A 17,444-nucleotide genomic window follows, 5' to 3' on the forward strand; every position below is an offset into this window, starting at 1 on the left:
GGATTTTTGCATCACTGAAGCAGCTGCACGAACACATTAGAGAATCAAATTATTTCAGACATTTTTTGTCCTTGCCTTGAAGATTTACAAATTCCCCATAGATACCCATAAAGCATTGTGTACAAAATCAGGCTGAGCATGTTTCATTGCAGAAAATCTTATTTTATAGGACTCATTAGCTCAGCAAAGCAATTTAGTTTAGTAAATAAGAGCAAACATCACCAATAACTTATGAACAGTTGGAAGATCACTGTTATAGTTTCACTCAATTTATTGAATTCTACGGGACAATAGGACCCCACACATGGTCCATTTTCACAACCAGTACCTTAGAGCAAAGAATACTACACAGAATTTGCTTGGCCGAGTGAACCTGGGCCAATGGTACTGCTGGAGGATGTGCTGTCAGATCTCAAAGTCCTGATGTATGGACATCACAACGTCCCACTCTACATAATTGTGTCTTTTCTTCATCTCCTTGACAGAGTTGGCATTTTTTCAATTCAATTTTGAGCGCATGGAAATGCAATTGTGCTCGTTTTCTTTACAATTATTCATTTCAGCTATCAACAATGATCACTCAACATGTGACATTATTCTGAGAAGTGTCTTTAATGTTGATCTGGAATCATCCCAAAGTCCTAAAGAGTGTCCTCCTGCCTCCCGCAGCCCAGAACCTTTATCCAGCATCAGACAATTATCATAAATTACTTATTTTTGTGGCTTTACAGTATGCTTCTAGCAAGTATAGTAATTTTCTTCTTGTAGTGAAGTAGTTTCATTATTAATATTGAATGATGTGGAAAAATACCCTGAATCATTTTTATGCACAAAAAATCCCAAAGGTTTACTAATTGGATTTCAGTAAAAAAAAACATTCAAATGATTACCTAATAACTGTTGTAGAATCTCACTTAGATTGTATTCAATCTGTGGCAGTTTGTTACTCATATTATCAGCCTTTTGGCATCACTGTGAAGATTTACTACAACATTGAGGTTGGGGATCATGTGTATTTTATGGCCTAGAAATTGAGTGGGCTTAGCGCCCATTTTGCGGCGCTAGAGGGCATTGCGCTGGACTTACAGCCGGTTTTGAAATTGACGAGGGCCCAACATCGGCGTTACACCGGTAGCGCTGCGCCGGCACCGATGACGTCATCGGTGTGCGCAGCGTCCCGGTTGCCGTGGTGACGGGCCCCAGCGCCGAAATTCAGTTGCGGCCGCCTCGCCCGTGGCAGCCGCAACTAAGACTCTGGCAACAGAGTCTTACACGACTTTGCGCCGGCGCATAAAGGTGGAGCGGCGGCCAGCCGCTTTCCCGCCGGCCGCCTGCCCGCACCTCCCTCCCCGGACTCCCCCCCCCCCACCCCCCGCGGAACAGATGCTTCTCGGCTGCGAGCCCGGCACTTCCCCGAGGTGCCGGGCTCATTTTTGTGGCGATTTAACCGGCCAGCGGGCGGGTGCAGGCAGCTCCTCCTTAACTGAAGGAGGAGGCCTGCACTTCCCGAGCCTGCCGCACCGCATCGGGCGCCGCAGCGCCGGAATAGCGCCGCAATGCGGCGCGTAGCGCCAGTTTTCAGGTGCAAACAGCCTTCAGTAGCGCCGGCAGCCGTTTGGGCGCGGCGCTACTGAATTTTTGGCGCGCACAGCGCGACTTAGCACCGGCGCTAAATTTCCGGCGTTAAGCCCCGGCGCAGCGCAAACTCAATTTCTAGGCCCATATGTTTTAAATGGGAAAAAATATACTTTAGGCCATTGCTGCATTTCATGAGACATTTTCATGTTGACAGTTCTGTGCAAAAATTGTAACAATTGAAGTACACAATTGAATCTATGGGTGCACTATCGAGTCGTGATAATTCACTAATCATTGAAAGTCAATGTTATATCAATTAACTGCACTGTAACAAGATTAGACTTTTTGAAAGCCTATTTCAAGAATACGACAACTTTTGTCGCCTGCACTAATCTTCATGTAGGTTTGAAATGGGCAATCCAGATGCTATGGAAATACAAACCCATTGCACTGCTGGTAGGATGAGCATTGACATTTTGCAGGACTGGTTTAATATTCTGTTAAATTCATGCACTCTCAAAACTGAAATTCCAGTCACCTATTCAGAGTGAGCGAGTTTAGAAGAGTATCCTGCTGCAGGCAAAAAGTTCAACATCGGTCAACTCTAATGTTTTATGCATTTTTGTGGCTTGCAACGTGTTTACGGTTCTAATCTGGATTTGTGAAAAGGTGGCACTCCTGCTTCAAATTGATTTGAATTCACCCATTTGATTCAGTGTTCACCGGGATCTGCTGGTTTATTGCTTGATTTAATAAGTGATGTATTACAGTTGTACAGTTTAATTCAAGTGCACATGTAACAGTTGCAATTCAAGTTATTTGATGAATTTCTAGAGCAATTCTAGAGAATTTTAGCTCTGAGGAAAGATTGGATCAGCTGGGGTTGTTTTCTTTGGAACAGAGGAGGCTGAGGGGCGATTTAATTGAGGCGTATAAAATTATGAGGGGCCTAGATAGAGTAGATAGGAAGGACCTATTTCCTTTAGCAGAGACGTCAATAACCGGGGGCATAGATGCATAGATTACAAGTAATTGGTAGAAGGATTAGAGGAGAGTTGAGGAGAACTTTTTTCACCCAGAGGGTGATGGGAGGTCTGAAACTCCCTACCACCCTCTACAGGGCTACGGGGAAAGAGCAGGGGAGTGGGACTAGCTGAGGTGCACTTGCAGAGAGCTGGCACAGGCGCGATGGGCCAAAGGGCCTCCTTCTGTGCTATAACCATTCTATGTTTCTATGATTCCAACTCACTGCCTGAAAGAGTGGTAGAGGCACATTTAAAAAGTACTTGGATAAGCATTTGAAATGCCATAACCTACAAGGCTATGGACCAGGAGCTGGAAAGTGGGATTAAGCTGGATAGCTCTTTTCGGCCGGCACAGGGATGATGGGTGTAGTGTATGTACCTTGAAGAAGGAACTATATTCTGCAGCCCCGGTATACTGCAGTACCAGTAGTGACCACCCCTGTATATAAGCCTGTGTAGTAACTTTGTATAGTAGTTCCAGTTTTGTCTCCATTCAGTAAACACCTGTTATAACCAACTTCTGCAGTCCGTGTCTCAATTACACACGGACATTACATTGGCGACGAACAGATCCGAACGTACCTACAGTTCTGCACCACCTCACGGGGATCCATCCCTGAAGCGAATTTATTAGAGGTCGAAGCCAGAAGGAAGAAATCCAAAAAGAAAAAAAAAACAGAAGAAACGGGCGTCGACCGTGGGCAACCGCCCTCTGATTCATTGAATTCGAAGATTTGCAGGAGAGGCTGTCGAGAGCTGGGCGTGGTTATCCAGTCTATGGTGTTCCAGCTAATCGGGCTGGTGGCAGGTAGTACACTGATCCTTCCTGGGCTGCGGCGGGCTAGAGCTCGATCGGGTGGCTTTTCAACGGGGCCGAGCAGCGTTGTCGGGAAGAGGAGAGAGAGAGAGAGGGTGGAGCACACAGGGCGCGGCCGGTGCTACGAAGCCGGGCAGCGTACAGACCCGAGAAGAGGGAGGGAAGTGTCCCATAGGGTCTGCTCTGACGACGGGAACAGTAATTAAAATAAAAGAAAAAGAAATTAGAAGCGCAGAAAGCCGCGAGGTGCTGCAGTTTGCCACGGGGACCGCGGAGAGCGGCGTTGGCAGCAGCACGGGGGGGAGCGCGTGAAGACCATAGGGCGTCGCCATCAAGGCATAAAAACACCAGCAACAGCGCTGGCAGCAGCGGAAAAGACAGAAAGCGCGGGAGGCGCCATCTTAATCCAGCGGGGAAGAAGGCAAAGCGCGGGAGGCACCATCTTAGATCTCCAAGATGCCGAAGACTGGCAATATCACTGCCTTCGATAATGCAATAGAAGACTGGACCACGTATGTGGAAAGGGTCAAAGTATATTGCAAGGCAAATGAAGTAGCCGATGAGAAAAAGGCATCGGTACTACTAAACTTAATGGGCGCAAGAACGTATGGCCTATTGCGGAACCTGATCACTCCAGTCAAACCGATGGAGTAGAGTTTTAACGAAATTGTTGATATCCTACAGGAACACCTAAATCCTACACCGCTGCTGATAGCAGAACAATTTAAATTCCACAAGAGAAATCAGCATAAAGATGAGAGCAATGCTGATTACCTTACGGAACTACGCAAGCTATCAAAGCACTGCCAGTTCGGAGCAGGACTGGCAGATACCCTACGGGACAAATTTGTCTGTGGACTCCTGAGTGAAGGAACCCAGAAGAGGTTAATCTCAGAGAAAGAGCTGACGCTAGATAAGGCTTTCAGCGTGGCAGTATCGTACGAAGCAGCAGCAAGGGGAGCTGCAGAAATACAGCAAAAGCCACAGGAATATGGCACCCATGAAATGACACGGGGATTTGAAAAATGTTATCGCTGCGTCAGAACAACCCATGACCAGAAGGATTGCTGGTCTAAGGACAAAACATGCAGGCAATGCGGAAAGATGGGACACATTGCACGAGTCTGCAGGTCCGGGAAGAAGACTAACGACAATAAAAAGACTACTAAGGAAAAGTACAGGAAAGTACAAAAGATGACGGACAGTAGTTCCGAAGACCGGAAGAGCGATAGTGAATCCGGGAACAAGAGACTAAGCTGTCTCAAACTACACAATGTAATCACAAAAGAGGATCACCGAACCATTTGGGTCACCCTCACGATAGCAGGGTCCCAAGTCAAAATGGAATTGGATACAGGATCAGCTCTGACCGCCATGAATCGACGAGACTACGAGCGGCTATTCTCACACGTACCCTTGAAAGACACATCCATTGTCTTGAAGACATATACGGGGCAGAAAGTATACCCCAGAGGGAAAATAAGGGTGCCTGTCAAATACAACGGCAAGGAAATACAGAAATTGTATCTGTACATACTGCAAGATAGTGGACCACCGTTATTGGGACATGAATGGATCAGAAAGATAAGTTTAGACTGGCACTCCATTCAGGCACTGACTGTGGCTGGTAAAAAGGATGACGATATCACACCTCATAGAGTCATAGGCCTAGAAATTCACTGGCCTTAGCGCCGCTTTTGAGGCGCTAGAGGGCCTAGCGCCGAAGTTATGGCCAGTTTAGAAATTGACAGGGGCCCTAAATCGGCGTTAGGCCGGTAGCGCTGCACCGGCACCGATGACGTCATCGGTGTGCGCAGCGTCCCGGTTGCCATGGTAACCCGCCCGAACTCGGAAATTGAGTTGCGGCCGCCTCGCCCGTGGCAGCCGCAAGCAACGTTCTGGCAGAGGTGCCTTACAGAACTTTGCGCCGGCGCATTAAAGGCCCCGCGGCGGCCGCCTGGCCGCAGCTCCCTCCCCGGACTTCCCCCCCACCCCCCCCGGAACAGAAGCAAGCCCGGCACTTGTCCGAGGTGCCGGGCTCATTTTTAAAAAGATTATCGCGGGCCGCGGCCGGGTGCAGGCAGCTCCTCCTTAATGGAAGGAGGAGGCCTGCACTTCCCGAGCCTGCCGCACCGCAGCGGGCGCCGCAGTGCCGGAATAGCACCGCAATGCGGCGCGTGGCGCCAGTTTTGAGGCGCTGAGACCCCTCAGTAGCGCCGGCAGCCGTTTGGGCGCGGCGCTACTGAATTTTTGGCGCGCGCAGGGGGACTTAGCGCCGGCACTAACTTCCGGCGCTAAAGCCCTCGCTGCGCCAAAACCGAATTTCTAGGCCATAGATTCATAGGGCTGAAAATTCAGTAGGGTTAGCGCCCATTTTGCGGCGCTAGAGGGCCTAGCGCCGCAATGATAGCCGTTTCTGAAATTCACTTCGGCGCTGCCATCGGCGTTAGCCGGTTGCGCTGCGCCGGCACCGATGACGTCATCGGTGTGCGCAGCATCCCGGTTGCCGTGGCAACGCGCCCGAACGCCGAAATTCAGTTGCGGCCGCCTCGCCCGTGGCAGCCGCAACTAAGACTCTGGCAACCGAGTCTTACACAAGTTAGCGCCGGCGCATTAAGGTCGCGCGGCGGCCGGCCGCTTTCCCGCCGGCCGCCTGCCCGCACCTCCCTCCCCGGACTCCTCCACCCCCCCCCCCCGCGGAACAGATGCGTCTGGCCTGCAAGCCCGGCACTTGTCCGAGGTGCCAGGCTCATTTTTGAAAAAATCAAACGGCCAGCGATCGGGTGAAGGCAGCGCCTCCTTAACGGGAGGAGGAGGCCTGCACTTCCCCAGCCTGCCGCACCGCATCGGGTGCCACAGCGCCGGAGTAGCGCCGCAATGCGGCACTCAGCGCCCATTGGGAGGCACTCACGCCCGCCAGTAGCGCCGGCAGCCGTCTGGGCGCGGCGCTACTGAATTTTTGGCGCGTGCAAGGGAATTAGCGCCGGCGCTAAATTTCCGGCGCTAAAGCCCTGGCGCGGCGTCAACTCAATTTCTAGGCCATAGAGTTTTACAGCACAGAAAGAGGCCCTTCGGCCCATCGTGTCTGCGCCGCCCATCCATCCCTGTCCAGTCTAATCCCATTTTCCAGCATTTGGTCCATAGCCTTGTATGCAATGGCATTTCAAGTGCTCATCCAAATGCTTCTTGAATGTTGTGAGGGTTCCTGCCTCTACCACCCTTTCAGGCATTGAGTTCCACATTCCAACCACCCTCTGGGTGAAGAAGTTCCTCCTCAAATCCCCTCTAAATCTCCTGCCCCTTACCCTGAATCTATGCCCCCTTGTTATTGACCCCCCTACTAAGGGGAAAAGTTCCTCTTTATCTACCCTATCTATGCCCCTCATCATTTTGTACACCTCAATCAGGTCCCCCCTCAGCCTTCTTTGCTCCAAGGAAAACAACCCCAGCCTGTCCAGCCTCTCTTCATAGCTGAGGCGCTCCATCCCAGGTAACATCCTGGTGAATCTTCTCGGCACCCTCTCCAAAGCAATCACATCCTTCCTATAGTGAGGCGACCAGAACTGCACACAGTACTCCAGCTGTGGCCTCACCAGCGTTTTGTACAGCTCCATCATAACCTCCCTGCCCTTATATTCTATGCCTCGGCTAATGAAGGCAAGTATCCCATATGCCTTTTTAACCACCTTATCTACCTGTTCCGCTGCCTTCAGGGATCTATGTACATGTACACCAAGGTCCCTCTGACCCTCTGTACTTCCTAGGGTCCTACCACTCATTGTGTATTCCCTTGCCTTATTTGTCCGTCCAAAATGCATCACCTCGCACTTTTCAGGGTTAAATTCCATTTGCCTGGATGATTGTCAAAAATCTTGGCTAAAGCTAAAGAGGTATTTCAACAAGAACTGGGAACTTTTAAAGGCGTAACCGCCTCAATAAAAATAGAAGAGAATGCATTTCCCAAGTTTTTCAAAGCAAGACCGGTACCGTATGCAATTCACCCAGCCGTCGAGGCAGAGCTGGAGAATCTGGAGAATGCAGGCGCGTTAACTAAGGTAGACTGGAGCGAGTGGGCGATACCCATCGTTCCTGTCATGAAGAAAACGTTAAACAATAAGTCTGAGGAACCAAGGAAGGTTCGCATCTGTGGGGACTTCAAGGTGACTGTGAACCCAGTCCTTCACACAGTACAGTATCCGCTTCCGAGGATAGAAGATATTTTCGCCTCACTATCTGGAGGGAAACGTTTTACAAAAATTGACCTAGCGCAAGCATATTTGCAGATGGAAGTTGAAGAATCCTCCAGGAAATATCTCACGATAAACACTCACAAAGGTCTTTACCAGTATAATCGACTGGTATTCGGAGTTGCATCAGCTCCGGCTATATGGCAAAGAGCGATGGAACAAGTCCTGCAAGGGATTCCGGGGACTTGGACGACATCCTAGCGACAGGTGAAAATGACAGTGAACACCTTGCCAACCTAGAGCAGGTGCTCACTAGACTAAGAGAACATGGGCTATGAGCCAATCGCCCCAAGTGCGAGTTTTTAAAGAAACAAATATCGTATTGTGGCCACGTGATTGATGAAGAGGGGTTACATAAGTCCCCTGACAAAATTGAAGCGGTAGTTAAGGCTCCAGCGCCTGAAAATGTGTTGCAACTGAGGTCATTCCTCGGATTGGTGAATTACTACCATAAGTTTTTGCCGAATTTGTCCACAATTCTGCACCCACTGAACGCCCTGCTACAAACTGGAGTAGCATGGAAATGGAGCGATGAATGTAAGCGGGCCTTTCAGAAGTGTAAAGGCCTGATCACTTCAAGAGAAGTATTGTCTCACTACAACCCATCACTACCGATAAGACTGGCGTGTGATGCGTCTCCCTATGGCGTTGGAGCGGTACTGTCACATAAATCCCTTGATGGTTCAGAGAGGCCAATAGCTTTTGCATCACGCTCGTTAACTGCAGCTGAGTGTAACTATGCCCAGATTGACAGAGAGGCCCTCAGCCTGGTGTGGGGGGTGAAGAAGTTCAATCACTACCTGCACGGACAGAAATTTACTCTACTAACTGATCATCAACCTCTTGTCTCCATTTTCAACCCTAAGAAGGGTGTCCCGATAATGACAGCACAACGGCTACAGAGGTGGTCCCTTTTCCTAGGGGCACACCAATATGACATCGAGTACAAAGGAACTAAACAGCATGGGAATGCTGATGGATTGTCATGCCTACCGTTGCCGACGGTGGAAGAAGCACCTGCAGTGGATCCTGTGGAGATATTCCACTCGACCATAGTCGAATGTCTACCTGTGACAAATACAAGCATAGAAAAGGAAACACGAAATGACCCGACACTCTCCAGGGTCTATGATTTAACGGTGAAGGGATGGCCAGCACATGGCAAACCACTGTTGCCAGCATTCTCGCCGAGAAGAGAACAGCTGTCAGTGTGCTGAGGAACCTTGATGTGTGGATCCAGAGTAGTAATTCCACCCAAATTGAAGGATAGAGTGCTCAATGAGCTTCATGAGGGTCATCTGGGAGGGGTAAAAATGAAGAACTTAGCCAGAGCGTTTGTGTGGTGGCCGGGAATCGATAGAGAAATCGAAGAGATGACCAAGAGCTGTATAGGATGCCAGAAGGTCCAAAACGCCCCACCACAAGCCCCTCTACATCCATGGGAGTGGCCCTCATCTCCATGGCAAAGGGTACACATTGATTTTGCTGGTCCATTTATGGACTCGATGTTTTTAATTGCGGTGGATGCACATTCAAAGTGGCCAGAGGTAATAAAAATGTCCTCAACCACCACAGAAAAAACTATCACAGTCTTATGAACCATATTCGCCAGAAATGGGCTGCCTGAACAGATTTGCTCCGACAATGGACCACAGTTTGTGTCTGAAGAGTTCCGGAGGTTCTTAAAGAACAATGGTGTTAAGCATTACACATCTGCCCCATATCATCCAGCCACCAATGGATTGGCTGAGAGGTTCGTTCAAACATTCAAGAAGGTTATCAAGGCAATGTGTAATGAAGACATACTCCTACAACACAAGGTGGATAACTTCTTGTTTGCCTACCGGAATGCGACACATGCGGTTACCAACCAAACTCCAGCCATGATGTTCTTCAATCGAAGACTAAGATGCCGCTTGGATTTGGTTAAGCCAAACATCAGAAGAGATGTGGAGAACAGGCAGTTTCAGAATATGAATGAAAGGCCAACCAGGAGTTTCAAGATAGGTCAACCAGTTTTGGCCCGGGACTACCACACAGAGAAATGGCAGCCAGGAACGATCTGCACACGGCAAGGACCTCTAATGTATACCGTGGACATTGGAGAGAGCATTGTAAGATGCCATGCTGACCAGATTCTAGAGTCACTGGAAAACGTCAAATCTACACCACGATCCTATACACCTGGTGATGAAACCAAAGTACCAATTGCATCTACCTCAGAATCGGTGATGTTGAAAGCAGACAAACCAAACAATGACGTTGATCCCGAATCAACTTTGCCAGAAGAACCTGATACCCCAAAGAGGTGTTATCCGGACAGAATCAGGAAGCCTCCTCAAAGACTGAATTTATAATTGATTAACTTCAGCTAATGTATATAGCAACTGTAATTGTAAATATGTTATTTAATTATTAATCGAATGTTATGTACTGTTTAGCTAAAAGGGGAGGAATTGTAGTGTATGTACCTTGAAGAAGGAACTATATTCTGCAGCCCCTGTATACTGCAGTACCAGTAGTGACCACCCCTGTATATAAGGCTGTGTAGTAACTTTGTATAGTAGTTCCAGTTTTGTCTCCATTCAGTAAACACCTGTTATAACCAACTTCTGCAGTCCGTGTCTCAATTACACACGGACATTACAATGGGCCGAATTTCTGTGCTGCAAATTTCTATGATTCTATGAGGCTATGATTCAATTGTGAGTTTAAAAAAAAGCAATTCTTAGCGATAACGGGGCAACCACTCGAACTCAAGGTTTGCTTCTGTGTATTGAATCATATGCTGGGTTTTTTTCTTGGGGTTTCTCCTGTTCCTCCACAATAACTGTGACAGATCTACAGCAGCAAATTTGCAGACAACAAGGCTCCACAAACGGCAACGTGATAAGCACCCAGGTAGAGTGTAATCTATTTTTTTAGTGGTGTTGGCGGATATTGCAGCTTTTTTCAGCTTTTCTGGGTGACAGCAAGATTACGTTGGATTCTCCCTGAGATCGTGGTTTGGTTGAGTCATGATCTACCCGAGATTGAATCAGGATGGTTTGTGTTCTGCCTAAGAGCAGGGTGAGATTGAGTCAAATTGATTTATGCCCGAGAACAATTCAGGTTGGGTAGATATCCGCCTGGCAGAATGGTTAGGTTGGCAATGTATTTTTTTAAGTATAAGATGTGAGATTCGATTCTGTTTGCTCTTCCATTGAACAGTGCCCACCACAGTGATTCGTGTTCAACTGTCAATGTCCAAACAGTGACATAAGTTTTTCATTTTATATGCAGGTTTGTACTGTAAAAAGCAACTGGGCTTGGGCATTGGCCAGTCTTAAGTCAACGGTATCACTCAACTAGAATTTGTGCAGCAGCTTTGCGAGCTGTGCATCTTACTGTAACTGCAAAATTGCTGAGAATAGGTTTTAATCCTGTCACCACCTCGTCTCCTTGCATAAAAATACAAATACATTATTTTGGTGATAATTGTCTCCTGCTGCACATTAACAATGGCTTTGCCAATGTCTGCTTCAGTATCCACACTGAATGATTAACACAAATCTTTACATTCCCCTAGTATTAGCATTTTGGCAATTCTTTAAAAACAGCCATCCAAATCTTTTCATAGAAGTGGTAGGAGAAACATTTTATTGTTGTACTGTACGGCACATAATCCAAAAACATTTAGAGCAGTTAAAATTTTATAATGACTTCAGAAAGTTAATAATAAATTCTTCAGCGTTCCCAGTAACCTTCTTTCCTAAGTCTCACCAGCTTCTGCATATATTACCATTTTGGGGTTCATAAAAGGCAAAATCAAGCCATATAGGATACACAGTAAGGAATGGAGCAATAGCGATTGTTAAGATTTTACTCTCAATTGGGCGAAATTAAATGTACCACTTTTGGGATGTGGGAGAATCTAGAACTAGGGGTCACTGTTTAAAAATAAGGGGTCGCCCATTTAAGACAGATGAGGAGAAATTTTTTCTCACAGAGGGTCGTGAGTCTTTGGAACTCTCTTCCTCAGAGGGTGGTGGAAGCAGAGTCTTTGAATATTTTTAAGGCAGGGTAGATAGATTCTTGATAAGCAAGGGGGTGAAAGGTTATCAGGGGCAGACGGGAATGTGGAGTAATCAGATCAGCCATGATCTTATTGAATGACGGCGCAGGCTCGAGGGGCCGAGTGGCCTACTCCTGTTCCTAATTCGTATGTATGTTCGTACGTATGTATGTATGTTTCCTGCTGTTAATTGCTCGTGTAAAATTACGTGTTCCATTTTGGGTGTTATGATGACATTTGCTCTTGGAATTTATAGCATTATCTGAACTTCCAGATGAAATGATTATTTTGAAATGCTCCCGTGTATCTCTTACTTAGACTTATTGGCCACAAAATTTGGCTCAATAGCGCCCGTTGTTTGAACGCTATGAGTGTCGTTTATGTTCTAAAGTGGCATCCGCAGTGCGAGCGCACACTTCTGGCGCGGGCCATGCCAGACGCTATCTTGGGCAGGTCATTTGTGCAGGCACAGTGAGCGTGCAGCGGAAGTATGTAGAGTAGGCAGATTGTGACGTCAATCAGAGTGTAACACTAATTTTAAACCATCGCTGCCATTTTGGAGCTAACGCCCACTTTTAAGCTCGTACAGCTGGATACGCGTTCAGTAGCAGGAAGGACCCCCCTCCCTCAGTGCTATTTAAAGGGATCCATCAACTACTTGCAGGTTAGTTGCTGATTGATTTCTACTGGCTGTTGCTGAGTTTGTAGAAGTGTTTGGTGGTTTGTACAGTTATTTCAAGTTGCTAAAGTCTATAGGAAGTGTTGAGGACTGGGTGCTTAATATTTACAGATACAAGGTGTTCAGAAAAGATAGGGAAAGAAAAAAGGGAGGTGGGATGGCAGTGCTGATTAGGGAAGACATTGTAGTTTTGGAAAGAGAGGATGTCCTTGAGGGGGCAGGGACAGAATCCATTTGGTTAGAGTTGAGAAGCAAAAAGGGAATGATCACGCTATTGGGGGTATTCTATAGGCCTCCAAATAGTGAGAGGGAGGTAGAGGAGCAAATCTGCAGGGATGTGCAAGAACTAGAGTGGTGATATTGGGAGACTTTAATTACCCAAATATCGATTGGGATAATTTTAGCATAAAGGGAAAGGGGGGGGAGGAATTTTTGAAATGTGTTCAGGAGAATTTCCTTGACCAATATGTTCTCGGCCCAACTAGGATGGAGGCATTGCTGGATCTGGTGCTGGGGAATGAGGTGGGCCAAGTGGACCAAGTGTCTGTGGGAGAACACTTGGGTAGGAGTGATCATCGTATCATAAGGTTTAGATTAGTAATGGAGAAAAGCAAGGAACAATCTAAAGTAGAACTTCTAAATTGGAGGAGGGCTAACTTCAATGGGATGAGAGGGGATCTAGCCAGGGTAAAATGGAACCAAGGATTGACAGGAAAAACTGTAATGGAACAATGGGTGATCTTTAAGGAGGAGATCTTTCAGGTACAGACAAGGTACATTCCAACAAGAGGAAAGGTAGAGGAATCAAAGCCAGGGCTCCTTGGATGATGAGGGAGATAGAGAATATGATGCATTTCAGGTGAATTCTTCAAGTGAAAACCAGGCCAAATACAATAAGTTGAGAGGGGAAGTGAAGAGGAAAATAAGACTGGCAAAGAGAGAATATGAGAATAAAATGGTAGTTAACATAAAAGGGAACCCAAAAATCTTCTATCGGCATGTAAATAGTAAGCGGGTAGTAAGAGACGGGGTGGGGCCTATTAGGAATAAAGAAGGTGATATATGCTTAGAGGCGCAGGGCAAGGCTAGAATACTTAATGAGTACTTTGTATTGGTGTTTACTAAGGAAGAGGATGCTGACAAAATATCGGTAGAAGCAGAGATGGTAGAGGTAATGGATGGGGTGAAAATTGATAGGCAGGATGTACTGGAAAGGCTGGATAAGCTTAGAGTGGATAAGTTGCCTGGTCCAGATGGCTTGCATCTCAGGTTGCTAAGGGAAGTGGGGGTGGAGATAGCGGGAGGGCTTGCCATAATCTTCCAATCTTCCCTAGATATGGGGGAGGTGCCAGAGGATTGGAAAGTGGCAAATGTGACACACTTGTTCAAGAAAGAGTGTAAGGGCAATCCTAGTAACTGCAGGCCGGTCAGTTTAACATCAGTGGTGGGTAAGGTTTCAGAAACAATAATCAGGGAAAACATTAATAGGCACTTGGAGAGGTTTAAGTTAATTAAGGAGAGCCAGCATGAATTTGTAAAAGGCAGATCAAGTTTGACTAATCTAATTGAATTTTTTGAAGAAGTAACAGAGAAGGTTGATGAAGGAAATGCAGTGGATGTTGTCTATATGGATTTTAAGAAAGCATTTGACAAAGTACCACATAAAAGGCTGGTTAACAAAATTAAGGTACATGGAATAGAAGGGTCAGTGTCAGCTTGGATAAGAAATTGGTTCAAGGACAGAGAACAGCGAGTTGTGGTAAATGGTTGTTTTTCAGACTGGAGGATGTTAGACAGTGATGTTCACCAAGGGTCAGTGCTAGGACCACTGCTTTTTTTGATATATACCAATGACTTGGATATTGGAATACAGAGTAAAATTTCAAAATTTGCCAATGAAACCAAACTTGGAGGTGTGGCAAACAATGAGGAAGATACCAACCAACTGCAAAAGGACATAGATAGGCTAGCAGAATGGGCAGATAAGTGGCAGATGGAATTTAATACAGAGAAGTGTGAGGTGTGTGGTAGAAGGGATAGGGAGAGGTAATCTAGACTTAATGGCACAGTTCTAAATAGTGTGCAGGAACAGAGGAACCTGGGGGTCCATGGGCATAGATCTTTGAAGGTGGCAGGACATATTGAGAAAATAGTTAGCAAAGCATATAGGATCTTGGGCTTCATAAATAGAGATATTGAGTACAAAAGCAGGGAAATTATGCTAAACATTTATAAAGCTCTGGTTAGGCCACAACTAAAGTATTGCCTCCAGTTCTGGTCACCACACTTTAGGAAGGATGTGAAGGTTCTTGAGAGGGTGCAGAGGAGATTTACCAGAATGGTTCCTGGGATGAGGGATTTTAGCTGCAAGGTTAGGTTGGAGAAGCTGGCGTTGCTCTCCTTGGAACAAAGGAGGTTGAGGGGAGATTTGATAGAGCTGTACAAGATTATGATGGGTTTGGATAAGGTAGACAGAGAAAGGCTTTTCCCATTAGCTTATGGTACAAGAACTAGGGGACACAGATTTAAGGTTTTGGGCAAGAGATACGGGGGGGTCATGAGAAAGAACTTTTTTATGTAGCGAGTGGTAATGCCTGGAACTCGCTGCCGACGAGGGTGGTGGAAGCGGAGACTGTTGTGTATGTCCCTTTAAGGGAATAACTGGTCTTAGACTGCAGTACCGGCAGTGACCACCCCTGTATAAAAGGCCCTAGCAGGCTTCTGTAGTTTCAGTTTCAAGCTGCCTCTTGTTCAGTAAAGTACCAGTTAAACTGTTCTCCCGAAGTCCGTGTATTATTGAGGCGCGGACTTTACAGTGGCGACGAGTAAGTTCGAACTCACCTGCAGTGTGGCATCATGTCACGGGGATCTCGCCTGAAAGGAAGGTCCTGGAAGGTCGTAGTCTGAGCAACGGGCGTCAACCGAGGGCAACTGCCCAAAGAATCCATTGGTGTTTGGAGAATTGCGGGAGAGACTGTGGTTCCAGCGAATCATGCTGGTAGCAGGTAGCGCGCTGACCCTGCCGGACTGCGGCGGGCTCAAGCTCGATCGAGCGGCCCTACAAATCGGGCCGCGCAGCGTCGCTGGGAAAAGAAAACAAGAGAGAGAGGGTGGAGCGCACAGGGTGCGGTCGGTGCTCGAGAACAGGACAGCGGAGAGAAACTAAATGGGGGGGAAGGAAAGCGAGATGCGCCAAAGCTGCGGGTCACCGCCATTACCCCGTAGAACGCTAGGAACAGCGTGGCAGTAAGGGGAAGAAGCAAAAGCGCGGGAGGCGCCATTTTAAATCGGCCAAGATGCCGAAAAGTGGCAGTATCACTGCTTTCGACAACGAGGTAGAAGACTGGACCACGTATGTGGAAAGAATTGAAGTGTACTGCAAGGCAAATGAGGTGGCTGATGGAAAGAGGGCGTCGGTATTATTAAATCTGATGGGTGCGAGTACGTACGGCCTATTGCAGAATTTAATTACCCCAGCTAAACCAATGGAGAAAAGTTTTGAGGAGATTGTTCATATCTTACAGGAACATCTAAGCCCTACACCACTGCTGATAGCAGAAAGATTCAAGTTCCATAAAAGAAACCAGCACAAAGATGAGAGCAATGCTGACTATCTTACGGAACTACGCAAGTTATCGAAGCACTGCCAGTTCAGAGCAGGACTGGCAGACACCTTATGGGATAAGTTTGTCTGCGGGCTCCAGAGTGAAGGAACCCAGAAACGACTACTTTCAAAAAAGGACCTGACGCTAGAACAGGCTTTCAGCGTGGCAGTATCCTACGAAGCAGCAGCACGGGGAGCTGCGGAAATACAACAGAAACCACAAGAATACAGCGCTAACGAAATGGCGTATGGAGCCGAAAAGTGCTATCGCTGCGGCAGAACAACCCATGAGCAGAAGGACTGCTGGTTTAAAGACAAAATATGCAGGCAATGCGGGAAAATGGGACATATAGCAAGAGTCTGCAGGTCGGGAAAGAAGACCAACACGACAAGAACTACTAAGGAACAGTACAGGAAAGTAAAGAAACTGACAGATAGTAGTTCAGAAGATCAGAAGAGTGATAAGGACTCCGGTAGCAGGCGACTAAGTTGTTTAAAGTTACACAACGTGATCGCAAAAGAAGATCACCAAACCATTTGGGTCATCCTCATGATAGCAGGGTCCCCAGTGAAGATGGAATTGGACACAGGATCAGCCCTAACTGTCATGAATCGACGAGACTATGAGCGGCTATTCTCACACATACCCTTAAAGGACACGTCCATTGTATTGAAGACATACACGGGGCAAAAGGTCTACCCCAGAGGAAAAATAAGGGTGCCAGTTGAATATAACGGAAAGGAAACACAGAAACTATACATGTATATACTACGAGATGGAGGACCACCATTATTGGGACGTGAATGGATCCGAAGACTACAATTGGATTGGCATTCCATTCTGGCACTAACTGTGACTGACAAAAAAGAAGATGACGTCGCACCTGGACGTCTGTCACAAATTCTATCTGACGCAGAAGAAGTGTTCCAACAAGGACTTGGGACTCTAAAAGGAGTAAAGGCAACCATAAAGATTGAGGATAACGCAACCCCAAAATTTTTCAAGGCCAGACGTGATACGCCCAGCTGTGGAAGCTGAACTGGAGAGTCTGGAGCATTCGGGGGTGCTGTCTAAGGTGGACTGGAGCGAGTGGGCCACACCCATCGTTCCTGTAATGAAGAAAGCATTGAGCAGCACGCCTGGGGAGCCAAGGAAGGTTCGCATCTGTGGGGACTTCAAGGTGACTGTGAACCCAGTCCTGCACACAGTACAGTATCCGCTTCCGCGGATAGAAGATATTTTCGCCTCACTATCTGGAGGGAAACGTTTTACAAAGATTGACCTGGCTCAAGCGTATCTACAAATGGAGGTGGAAGAAGCATCTAGGAAATACCTCATGGTAAACACTCACAAAGGCCTTTACCAGTACAATCGACTGGTATTTGGGGTAGCATCGGCCCCGGCTATGTGGCAGAGGGCAATGGAACAAGTCCTGCAAG

The sequence above is a fragment of the Somniosus microcephalus genome, chromosome 9 (genome assembly GCF_052327205.1).
Source record: "Somniosus microcephalus isolate GS21.2 chromosome 9, FLI_Smic_1.0, whole genome shotgun sequence".
NCBI classification, from domain to species: Eukaryota; Metazoa; Chordata; class Chondrichthyes; order Squaliformes; family Somniosidae; genus Somniosus; species Somniosus microcephalus.